This window comes from Callorhinchus milii, unplaced genomic scaffold, assembly GCF_018977255.1.
Source record: "Callorhinchus milii isolate IMCB2004 unplaced genomic scaffold, IMCB_Cmil_1.0 Scaffold5, whole genome shotgun sequence".
In the NCBI taxonomy this organism is placed as follows: Eukaryota; Metazoa; Chordata; class Chondrichthyes; order Chimaeriformes; family Callorhinchidae; genus Callorhinchus; species Callorhinchus milii.
Genome location: NW_024704746.1, coordinates 49,322,653 through 49,335,544, shown reverse-complemented (window position 1 = coordinate 49,335,544; position 12,892 = coordinate 49,322,653). Strand labels below are relative to the sequence as shown.

Here is a 12,892-nt window from a genome sequence, read left to right as displayed (position 1 = left end):
GCCAGCCTGTGTGTGTGTCAAGACTGAAGTATCCTTTGGTATGTGGGAGGATGAGGTAGCCAGCTTCGTGGTGGCTACAGTCACAGCGTGGGGTCAGTATGATGGTGGTTGGATTCAGCAGCTTGATATATAGCATTGGCAACCCATACATCCAAATTAACTCAGATACATTAAACTCAGAGTCCAGGCTGACGCTCCAGGCTGGTGCAGGCGAGTGCTGCACTCTTAATGATGCCGTCCTACAGATAGACATTAAACCAAGGTCTGCTTTTAAGGCAGATGTTAATTCAGTTGCAATAGTGACTCAGTTGAAAGAAGTGAAGGGAGTGCCCTGGAAATCCCCCAAATAACGTTGGTCACTCACTTATACAAATGTAATTTTGTTGTTGTTCATAGCTATTTGTGGGACACTCTGCACAAATTGCCTACAAAGTGTGAAGCACTTTGCAGACGTTCCCATGGCATGAAGATCCTGTTCAAATGCAAGGATTGCTATTTTGTATTCCACCCAGACATTGCCCTGTAGCTAGAATGGAGTGAGTACTCTCTACCCGGAGGGGCGCACTCTGCTTATCTAATTCCGGAGAGTATTAGACGCAAATTAACAAGAGCCAAGGCTTGTGGGAATCCCCGAGGTTGACCAAGTGAAATCGTACAGCTTGCCATTGAAAGCACAGTCTGACAAATTTCCCGCTGCTGATTCATCTCAGACAATCCTTACTCATTAAGTCTCTGGCTTGCAGGGTTAACAGGCTTCCCGAATGGGAAGAATCCCTGCTCTCAGTGACTGATCGTCCCTAACAAGTCCTGTCAATGAAGCAGACTGGGCTTGGCTGTCATCAGCAGCTCCTTGGAGTACTGCAGACCCAGACTAGAGGCCGCCACAGAGGGAGGATTTAAATCCAGCCTTGTCAAACCTCCCCAACCTAGGACGATTGTATAACCAGCATTTACAGGGGAGTATCAGCAGGTAACTGGGGAGTGTGGCGTGTTGGCTGGAGGGCGATAACCTGTAGCTTTGCATTGCAGAGTCAGGGCTGCTGCAGGTGGCACAGCGACTGAACAGAGAAACCGACTCTTCCTGGAATGGGTTGTTGAAATTGAAGAAGGAAGTCAAACAGCCCTGCTGACAGGCACGCAGACAGCATTCACCACAGTCACCATCGCTGTCCAGGACCTCAATGATAATCCACCGTTCTGCTGGCCACAAGTGTTGAGGTACATTCTGTAGGACATCCAATGGATCTGCTCCCTGTCAAACCAAAGATCTGGCTCGACTTTAATCCCACCTCAATAAGGTCATTGATATACAGTTTATACACAGCGGTGACTCACAATATTCCGGCGTAAGGGGACAACCTTATATTTTTATATTTTTATATACAACCTGTGTTTTTATAGGTACAAATTGCAGTTTCAGGTGACATCGTTATATCAACTCACATCATGTCAGATGAGACGTTAAACCAAGATCTGGTCTGCACCTGTTCAGGTGAATGTTAAAGATCCTGCTGCACTTTTGGAAAAGACAAGGTCTCTAGGTGTCCAACAAACCCCATGAATAAATTTAAAATTTGGCAAAACTGGTCATTCACTTCACAGCTGTTTGTGGAACATTGCTGTGGCGAATTAACTGGGTTTGCCTATGATATAATTTTCACATGGTCACTTTACATGTAATTGTACAAATTGTGCTTGCGTGTTTCCATATCACTATAAATGTTTACACCATCTACACTTACAGAATTCTCGATTGTGAAACTTGCTCACTTTGGCAAACTGGTAATTTGTATTAATATAGTTGCTTATTTTCGCGCTTTGCTCATGTTATTTGCAAGTGTATAATTTGCAAATTGATGTGATTTGCCCATTTTAAGTTTTGATGTCACTAACACGTTGAATATTATTTGCAATCTTATGCAATTTGTGCATAATTTTCACCTTCAAATTTTCTAAATATGCACAATTTCCACAAGCCATTTATATAATTGCTGTGTATCAGCATGGCTCAGTTAGTAGGCCTCTTGCCTCCGAGATAAAGGTTGTGGGTTCAAGCCCTAGTTGGGGCATTGAATTCAATCATCAAGGGTGACAATTAATTGCGGTGCCAGAGGTGTTCTGCATTGTCAGAGGTAACATTCTTCAGATGAGATATCAAACTGAGGTCCTATCTGTGCCGTGTTCAGGTGGGAGCTTAAGATCCAAATGCACTTTACAAAAAGAGAAAGGAGTTTCTCACTCTGTCCTGGTCAACATTCCCTTAAATATAACTGCTCATTCACCTCACTGATGTTTAAGGAACATTGCTGTGAACAAATTTGGCCTGCACATTTCCTGACAAACTACACACGTAAATCCTGTGAAGCATTTTGAGACTTGCTCCTAATGTGAAGGGCACTGTAAACGTAACGTCTATTATGAATTATACTTGTGCATTTTACATTATTGCATAATTTTCCCAATTGCATATTTTGAGACTCCTCAATGAAGTGATAAGCTGCTATATCAAATGCAATGTACAAACCTAATAATCACAAATGTGCATCATTGTGCTTACTTGCTCCATTTGGAAATTTGCATCCTTATATATTTAAGGAATATCTATTCAAATATTCAGTCAATCAATTTCTTGGCACTTATTGAGGTGAAGATCAATCCATTTATTGAGGCGAAGGTCAGTATGTTAATTGATGTTAAGGTAAATAGTAATCCTTGCACTTGATATAGTGCCTTATCACGTCGTCGAGAAGTCACAGTGAAGTGCAGTGATGACTGTGTTTTGTGGGTAAACGCTGCAGCCAGTTTGCACACAGCAAACATCCATGGAGTGAGCGACCAATTTTATTTCAGAGAATTGTTGTCCAGACACTGTGAGAAACTCACTTCTCTTTTCAAATAGTGTCATGGGATCTTTAACATCCACTTGAACATGCGGATGGTATCACGGCTCATCTGAAGGATGGCACCTCCAACAATGCAATACACCCCCAGCACTACATAGGATTTAAGACTATGTGATTCCAAGTCCTGATCTTGAATCCACAGCTTCTCACTCAGAGATGAGAGTGCTACAACTGATCCAGGCTGCAGGCTGACACAATGCAGAAGAATGTGTGAAGATACAATTAATGATGTGAAGATCAATGAACATTGAGAGAAAAGTCAGTGCATGTTGAGGTGAATGTCAAATGCAATTTGTGATTAAAGGCTAATGTGTACTGAGGTGAAAGATAATGATTTGCAACAAGGTGTAGTATATACTGAGATTTCATTAATAAAAATGATTCTATTTTGTGGGTGCATTTCATCCACAAAATATACAGCCAATTCTCTTTACAGTATATTCTGTGAAGTGCTTTGAGACGTCTCGAAGACATGATAAGGTGCTTTATCAAATGCAAGGATTATTATTATTATTTCTCCCCTGCCCTTTTCTTTTTCAGACCCAAGGTCTGACATTTGATATTTTGTATAATTTTTGTGTAAAAACGCAAGTTCAGGTCGTTACTAAAATTTGTGATGTTTAGATGTGGTTCTTTGGTGAGCTCTGTTAAACTCTTACCTAAATATTTCATTATTGTGTTTTTTTTTAATTATTATTATTTATTTATTTATCTCATTTTATTCAAAAACTCTGGAACACTCTCCCTCAATCCCTCTGCCTTTCTCCCTCGCTCCTCTCTTTCAAGTCCTGCCTGAAAACTTGCCTCTTCGATCGTGCTAACCGTCATCTCCTCCGAACCCCCCGGCTCGGTGTCAGGCTCCGCCACTGTTAAGTGCTCTGAGACACTACACTGCGCGGAGGGCACTATATAAGTTCAAGTTGTCATTGTATGAAAAAGGTGCAGTTCGTGAACTTGATGACATCACTTCTCCTTGTGTGGCTCTAACACTCCCTCATCCACGCATTTTATTACATCTCGGCTTGACTACACCAACTCCTTGCTTGTCGGCTTTCCCAACTCTTCCCTCCACAAACTGCAGATCATCCAGAACTCTTCAGCTCGTGTCCTCTCCTGCACCAGACTCCATGCTTGATCCCCTATCGTATCAACCTGCCTGCTCCAGGGAACTCCATCCCTTGCCTCCTTCAAGACTCTGCCTGGGGGAGTTACTTAAATGTTAGCTTGTACTAAAGATGTCGATGTTTTGGTCTTTGTTTTCCAGCTAGTATGTATTATTTTTAAAACCTCATCCTTTCTTCAAAACAGGAAATAAATTGAGATCTCATAATTTTTATAAATATATTCCTGAGGGAAAATACCCATTAGTCAAGTGTACTTATAACATGCCTCAGATTTTTCCTGCTCAGACTTGCCCATAGATTGGATCAACATTCTTTTAAATACTTTTTCAGAGATGCCCACTTGTAACTTAATAAACATACCACCAATAAAGAACATTGAACTGATGGAAAAAACCTTCATGTCACTTTATTCCAACTATTGATGAGCAGCAAATGAAATTCTGATTAAATTGCTGTTGCTATTAAAAAGCAATTTACAACTACATAGATTACATATTTTACACAAAATGTGTTAACTCCATGGCTTTCTAAACTTACTGCCTCACAGAATTACAGGAACAAACTTCCCTCAAGTTCAGTGCAACACCTTGGAATGTTTTCACACAGAAAGACAGATTTGAAAATGATTTGAGAGTTCATCCTCATATTCCAAATTCTGTCTGCAGGATCAGCTTCTGGAAACTGCCTCTGGTATTATTCCCCATGATCCATTTATCTGTTAAGAAATAGATTATTTTGTTTCAGATTAACCTGGACAAAAAACATACATAATAGTACAAACACAACGATGTTCAGCTCAAATCATAAAACTTTGTGACTAAGTGTTCTACAAAACACTCAACCTTCCAAAACCTAGTGAAATAAAGTACCACCCACTCCATCCCTACGCTCAATGAGAATGGACCCCTGCACTGGATTGGAGAGTGAGGAGGTCGGAGAGGTGGGGAGGTGCCAAAGAGTGAAGTGATTTGAACATGAGTGTGAGGATCTTGAAGTCGATCCGTTCGGTGATGGGGAGCCAGTAGAGCCTGGCCAGAACTGGTGAGATGTGGGTTCGGACTTTGCTCCGGGTCAGTATGCGGACGGCAGATTTCTGAATGAGCTGGATCTTTTGAATAGTGGAGATTGGGAGACCAGCGAGGAATGCATTTGAGTAATACGGACGGGAGGTGACAAAGCACGCACGAGGGTTTCAACTCCATTGGGGGTAAGGTATGGTCGGAGGCAGGCAATGTGGACGAGGTGGAAAGACGTTGGTCCTGAAGACGTTGATGGGAGCCAAGGAGTATGGCTTCCGTTTACACTCATCCAGGCCTTGATATCTGCCAGACAAGCTGATAGAACATCAGCGGACCTGAAGTTGGTACTGGAGGAGGCAAAGTAGATTTGTGTGTCATCTGCATATATGTGGATGTTTTCCCCGGGCATGACATCGCCCAGAGGAAGCATTAGATAAGGAAAAGAAGGGGGCCAAGGATGGAGCCCTAGGGTACCCCGCAGTTGACTGGGCGGGAGGAGAAAACATTTGCCGAGATGAAATGGAGGCATAGATGAGACAGGGGTTTAACGTTTAAGGTCTCATCCAAAAGACGGGACCTCCAAAATAATGCAGGGCTCCTGAGGCCTGTGTTATAAGAGTCCTTGCATTTGATATAGCACCTGATCACATTGTTAAGATGCGTCAAAGTGCTTCACAGGATATCCTGTAAAGTGGAGTGACAGTGTATTGTGGATAATCGCGGCAGCTAATTTGCACACAGCAACATTCCACAATCAGCCGTGAAGTGAATGATCAACTTTATCAGGGGATTGACAGCCAGGACACTGGGAGATTGTACTAAATCTCCCGTACTAAACTCAGTACATCCATCATACCAGTTCTATCCAGGCTCCACTGGCTCCTTATTACCAAACAGATCGATTTCAAGATTCTCACTCTCGTTTTCAAATCCCTTCATGCCCTGGCACCTCCCTACCTCTCCAACCCGCTGCCTCCACTCGAATGGTTCCAGCTTTCTGCATGTTCCTCGTGCCCTCTGTTCCACAATTAGTAGCCGCGCTTTCCCTTCCTTCCCCATCTTCATGTCGTGCCTGAAGACCTGTGTATTCGACCCTTCCTCGGCTCAGAATCATGGAGGGGGGGGGGGGGGTCATTGATTCCACTGTGACAGCTGTTTTGACTTATGAAAGCCCAGAAATCTCTCTATCTATCTCATTCTCTCACTGGGAGACCACTTTATATTCCACACAGTCCGCTTAAGCTGGCAATAAACCAAAATAAATAAAGATAAATGCAGCGCTCTGATTTGGACAGCCAGTGAGTGAACGAGGAGCTGGACCCTGTGTAACTCTGAATAAAAAGTCTCAGTGGTTAAGCTGGTAACCAGAGCCTTGATGCAAAAGACCATTGCGAGATATAGCAAATTCTGTCTACTTGAAACCTAATCTGGTTTTACCATAAAATGGCTCACTCGTTTGGAGGCCAGATTATCAACTCTCTCCTCGGTTTAACCCAACACAACCACATTTCCAAGCCTTCTTACGCTGCAGGACACAAAGGTGCCATTATGGGTCCCACTTAGCATTCTGTTCATGCCAGGTCCCTTCTCCTCACTGAGCAGCTTCCACCCCTAATAAAGAGGTGCAGTAACAAAGAGCAGATGAATTAAAGTCTGATTGCTCGACACAGAGGGGGCAGGAGAGGAGGGTGGGATGGGGAGCAATCACCAAGGCCAGGACCCTGAGGATGGCAAATGAACTCGCTGTCTGAAACTCTCCACCTCAACCCCTCTATCTATCTTCAAATCCCACCTAAGATCTACCTCCCTGCTTTTCGTGCTCTTCCCCTCTTTAAGGTTACATTATTTCCCCAAACGTGACTTTATCTGTACTGTATGTGCTAATGAAGAGAAAAAGAACAATAATAATAAGCCTTAAATTAGATATCGCACCTTTCAGTCTAGGTTGACACCCTGGAGGACATCTAAAAGTACTTCACAGGGTTTACTGTAAAGAGCAGTGATTGTGTCTATATTGTAAGCTGATGTACGCATATTGCATATAGCAATGTCTCACTAACACTAGCGGAGTACTGCATTTATCTTTATTTATTTTGGTTTATTGCCAGCTCAAGCGGGCTGCATGATCGATTGTATCTGAGGGTTTCTCAGCCAGAAATTTGGAAGAAACTGCCTTCTCTTTTCGAATAGACTCATGGATCGTTTACATCCATCTGAACAGGGCACAGATGGGATCTTGGTTTAACAGCTCATCTGAAGGATGGCACCTCTGACTATGCAGCACTCCCCTTAGCACTCCACTGGACAGTCACCCTGGTCTGTGAGCTCAAGGTCCCAACGTGGGGCTCGGACCCACAAAATTCTGACTCAAAGGCAAAGAGTGTGAGTGACTGAGCCAGGCTGAGACACTTGATCAGTATAATGCTTTTGTGCACTACAATGGTAGACATGGAGACAAAGGAGATGGAAAATGGTAAGGATCTTACAGCAACCCCCAACGTTTCTTGGAGCTGCCCTTCTAGCGCTGGGCAACAGGTCTCTATCCACAAGACCCTTGTCATGACTACCCTATTTTTGGAGTCCTTAGTAATGTGTAAATAATATATATGTATAATGATATAATAATAATGAATAAAAATATTTCCCTTAAATAATATCCACAACGGATTTGTTAAAGGCGAATCATGCTTAACAAACCTGATAGAGTTTTTTGATGAAGTAACGGAGAGGGTGGATGAAGGTAGTGCAGTTGATGTAGTTTATATGGATTTTCAAAAGGCGTTTGATAATAGAAATCCATGGTGTTAAAGGGACAGTGGCAGCATGGATGCAGAACTGGCTGGGAGATTGAAAGCAGAGAGCGGTGGTGAACAGTTGTTTTTCTGACTGGAATGAGGTGAACAATGATTTTCTCCCAGGGGTCAGTAGTGGGACCACTGCTGTTTTTGATCTATATAAATGACTTGGACTTGGGTATAGGGAGTACAATTTCGGAAAAGTAGTAAACGGTGAGGAGAAGATTGGTAAAATGGACACACAGGTAGCAGATGAAGTTTAATGTGGAGAAATGAGAAGTGATGCATTTTAGGAGGAAGAATGAGGAGAGGCAATATAAGCTGATGGTACAATGTGAAAGGGGCTAAAGGAACAGAGAGACCTGGGGGTTCATATAAGTAAATCTTTGAATGTGGCAGGACAGGCAGATACAACTGTTTAAAGAGTATACAGGATACTTGGTTTTATAAATTGGGGCATAGAATACAAAAGTCAGGAAGTTATGATGAATCTTTATAAAACACTGGTTAGGCCTCAGCTGGAGTACTGTGTTCACATCTGGGCTCCACACTTTAGGAAGGATATCAAGGCATTGGTGAAGGAGTAAAGGAGATTTACCAGGATGGTACCAGGAATGAGGGACTTCAGTTATGAGGAGAGGCTAGAGAAACTAGGATTATTCTCCTTGGAGCAGAGAAGATTAAGAGGAGATTTAATAGAAGTTTTCAAAATTATGAGGGGATTTGATAGGCTAAACAGGAGAAACTATATCCAATGGTGGATGGGTCAGTAACCTGAGGACACCGATTTAAAATAGTTTTTAAAAGAAATGGAGGGGAGGTGAGGAGAACTTTTTTCACACAGCTAGTTTTTCGGACCTGAAATGCATTGCCTGAAAGGGAATGAAAAGTATGAAAAAAAATGAAAGGGAAGCCAATTCGATAACAACTTTTAAGAGAGTAGATAATTATTTGGGGAGGACAAGTTTTCAGGGCTATGGGGAGAGAGTGGAGTAGTGGGATTGAATTGTATAGCTCTTTTCAAAGAGCCGGCACAGACACGATGGGCCGAATGGCCTCCTTCTACGCTGATTCTATGAAATGGGGAGGCCTGCCCCTTTAAATGGATTCTGTTGCAGAAGCTGCTTTGCATTAATAATAATAATCCTTGAATTTGATATAGTGCTTTTCACATCTTCTAGACGTCTCAAAGGGCTTCACAGAATATACTGTAAAGTGAATTGACTGCATTTTTGTGGGCGAAACTTAGCAAGCAGAGTACGAATTGCACCAATGTATAGGTCCAGGGCTGTTTGATTGACAGTCAGTTAACAAGCAGCCTGGAGAGTAAAATAACATATGGGCGCTAGCGCGGGAAAAAGCCCGAGCATTTGCATCATGCGGTGACTGGAGCCACACACCTATAAAAAGTAATGCTCAGCGTAGCTTGTAGTCGCTAACTAGTGGTAGTAATGTGGACATACTGACATGTACAGGATTACTGTACAGTCAGGTTGGTTTAATATCTCTATACTAATGTAATATTTTGCTGCTAGTTATTACAGTTATGTGTGATAGTTATATTTGATCCTATTGTTGTATATCTTAAATTGTTGTGTTGCTTATATGCAAGGTAGCCTTGGGTGGCTAGGTCTTAATAAAGAGCTGTTGTTTCTACCAAATGTACTCTTGATTCTCTGTAATATTCTAAAGCAGGAAAAGGAGTAAACGCTTCGGAGAGTAACTATTGACATTGCAGTTCTGCTAGTGTGAGTAGACTCCAATTAGTCTGTAAATTCCGATTACCGGGCATTGGAGTTAACTGGGAATACCGGTCTGTGTGTGACTCTCACTCGGTTGAGTCACCTTTGAGACAGGGACTCACACTGACAGGATTAGGAGTGAGCAGAGGCCACTTAGTACGAAAGTGCGACTAAAATTTGCACGTACATCAAGGAATGAGAACCGTTGCACCCTAGTGAAACCAATAACTACAGAGGGATCTCACTGATTTCAGTGGCTCTTAAAGTGGTGCTTCGGGTCATCAATGCAATTGTATCACAACGCATTGGAGACTCATGGTTTGATCAGGAAGAAGCAGGCTGGCTTCCGGTCTCGTGAGGAATATGTGGGACAGGTTGTAGCTCTGTATGAAATCGAGGAACGTCATAATGTTGAGGTCTATGTTGCTTTCATCGGTTTTTGCAAGGCTTTTGACCTAATGCCTCATGAGGCCCTCATGATAAAACTGAAAGCCATGGGAGTACATGGCCGAATCCTGGATTTTTATCTGGAATGTGTATTCTAGCTCCAAGATCTGTGGGTGTAAAGATCAACAACTTCAAGATTACATTTGTATAGATTACATTTGTATAGCATCGGGAGGACTTGCTGAGCCTCTCCCTCTGGAAAGGGGGATAAGGCAAGGCTGCCCATTGTCACCCACCCAGTTCAATGTGTTCATCAATAATGTGTTGGATGGCATCGAGGGGGAAGGATTTAGTGTAAGGACTTCCAGGCCTCTCTGACAGGATTGCAGCGTTTCTGTTTGCAGATGATATTGTGCTGCTGGTGGACCCACCTGGGGACCTTCTGTACTACAGTCCTCCTTTATGGATCTGAACTCCTAGGGATGCAGTGAAAATTTCTTCCAACCCATTTGCAAAGTCCAGGATCAAGCAGTGAAGTGGATTTGTGGCAAACAGGGGAAGCAGCTGCAGGGAGGGAGGGTTCCAGCCTACACTGACCTGTCACCAAGCAACCTGAAGGCGGACTTGGCTTAACAGCAGCCACATCTGTTTGCCCAAGCCCCGCGCATGAGGACTTGGATTGAGCAGCTGGTGCTGAGTAAGCCTGGTACACGGCATTGGACTTGAACCTCGGGAACATCAAGGTGGCTATCACATCACAAGCTGTGCTGTAAAGTTCCTCCCACCACGTTGAAGGCAGATGCTGAAATTGGCTCCAAGGTAATACACCTGGCAATGGGATGTCGGAATCGAGCCGGCCTCTGTGGCGGTCTCGGTAGTCCAGTTTCTGAGCCAGGTGGGTCAGCATTATTTCAGGGCACAGCTGATGACGCACAGCCAGCCTGGCTCACCGGCAGGACCTGGAAGGGCAGACCAGTCACTGTGGGAGAGAGTCATCCCACTCGGCTCCTGTTAACCCTGCAAGACAGCAATATCAATGGCAAGCTATGTGGTTTTAGCTGGCAGTGTTTTTCAAATTAAAACAATTTCACACCCGTAATAGTTTCTTCAGATCTACTTCAGTACAGAACGTACAAATACACACACACACACGCCAGCAGAGCCACAAAATAACACTCTACTACTCTCCATAAGAGAATCTGCCCCGTCAGCTTCCTAAAACAAGAGTCAAGCCTTAGGGACCTCCAAGTGTGTGTTAGGGTCATTGCTGGGAGTCTAACCAGCTAAAATTGCAGTTAGCCATTGAATGCACAGTCTGGCAAGCTTTCCATCTGCTTGTCCAGGACCACCCTACCCACTTGGGGTTTTGTGTGAAGAGTTAAACGGAGCTGAATGGGAAGAATCCCTGTCCCCAGATTGATCTGCCGATGTGCCAAGTTGGGCTGATCTGTCATCAGCAATGCCTTGGAGGATGAGCTGAAGCATCAATCCCCGTAGTCGATATTCCATTAACTAGCACATCACTTTACAACCAGATCAGCCCCAAAGAGACTCCACTCACCCGTCCCTTCCTTTTCCTGACTCAAACAGGCAAATATCCCAGTGACCAGTTTCTCTCCTCTTGTTGCAACCGTGGTCTTTCTCTGCTGTTTCTGTGAGCTGTTTTTAATCAATCCTAAAATAAGATAGCGTGAACATCCTACCTGTTTGACGTAATCACCATTTGTGATGGTTTGCCGTTTAAATCCCACTTAAGATTTACCTCTTTGACCTATCGTCAACTTCCCCTTATCCCTCTTTTGGCTTTCAACCTTGCCACAGTGCAACTCCACAATGCTAATGCAAGTTGTTGTTGTTGTTGTACAGACGGGGCCTCAGTTTAACATCTCATCCAAAAGATGGAGCCTATAACATTGCAACGCTTCCCACTGGAGTGCCAACCCAGACTGAATTCAAAATCCCGAAATGTGGCTTGAATCCACTCAGGAGTGCAAGTGACTGAGCCAAGCTGTTACCTCATCAAACATTGTCTGCTACAAGCGTTACCCAACAGACTGCTATTTTTAATAAAATCATCAAGGGTGGGATGCAGAGAAAGAGAGCTGGGTTTCAGTTTAAGTATCGTGCATGTTTCATTGGGAAAGCATTCAGATGTGGTTTGATTTCAAAGCCAGTATCAAGACTTACCTCATCCCGCATGCTTTCAGTTGTCTTTCTCCTGACAACACTCTTCAGCTCCCACCCTTCAGCCAGAGTGTGGAGTGCTGAGGATGGCTGTGTAAGTGCAAATTATTACTGTTTGGGCCTGGGCTGGGAACAGGGGGTTGAGGGAGGGAGAAACATCACCATTCACTTCCCTCAGTGTAAACAGCAACCTTCACAACTGTCGCTCTGAGAGATGCTCCTCACCTTCCTGACCCCAGCTTTTATACCAATTGGGTGACGTGTATTATTAGCGTTTTTCAGTTATCTGGAAGTGGGGGGGGGGAGGGTGAAAACAAGACACCAAACACAACAGAATGTAACACAGCCAGCATGTGTGAGAACCTGGAAAGTCAAACTAAAACTCCAATTGATTTTATTTTTGTTGCCGTTGGTTTAACATGGTTGAACTTACACAGCTATCGTGCTCGGTGAGCCATGGGATGGGGGCAGTAGGTGGTTTAACAGTCACAGAGAATTCAGAGAGACCTAATAGTCAGAGCCATGTGGCGGGACCCAGGACTGGTGCTCCCATGCCTGGGTTTCAATTGGAATGATATGCCAGCTGGAATTCACCAGAGACCAGACGGCGACCGATACACAGTTCTCAAATACGAGGGATTTTGGACGGGACAGTGCGGGGGTGGGGCGGGGGGGGGGGGGGGCGCGTGGACGGGCATTGTTGATAGATCTCACAGATACATCAGAATCGGCCTTAGA

General features: G+C 43.8%; 1 long non-coding RNA gene across 1 annotated transcript; it reads right to left on the bottom strand.

Moving 5' to 3' along the window:
• Positions 1-4,402: 4,402 nt before the first annotated feature.
• LOC121849238 lies at positions 4,403-6,146 on the bottom strand. The gene is made up of 2 exons (XR_006085173.1): positions 6,004-6,146; positions 4,403-4,742 (listed from the first exon to the last, which is right to left on the bottom strand). It is a non-coding gene; the product is annotated as an uncharacterized LOC121849238 (long non-coding RNA).
• Between the last annotated feature and the right edge of the window lie 6,746 nt (positions 6,147-12,892).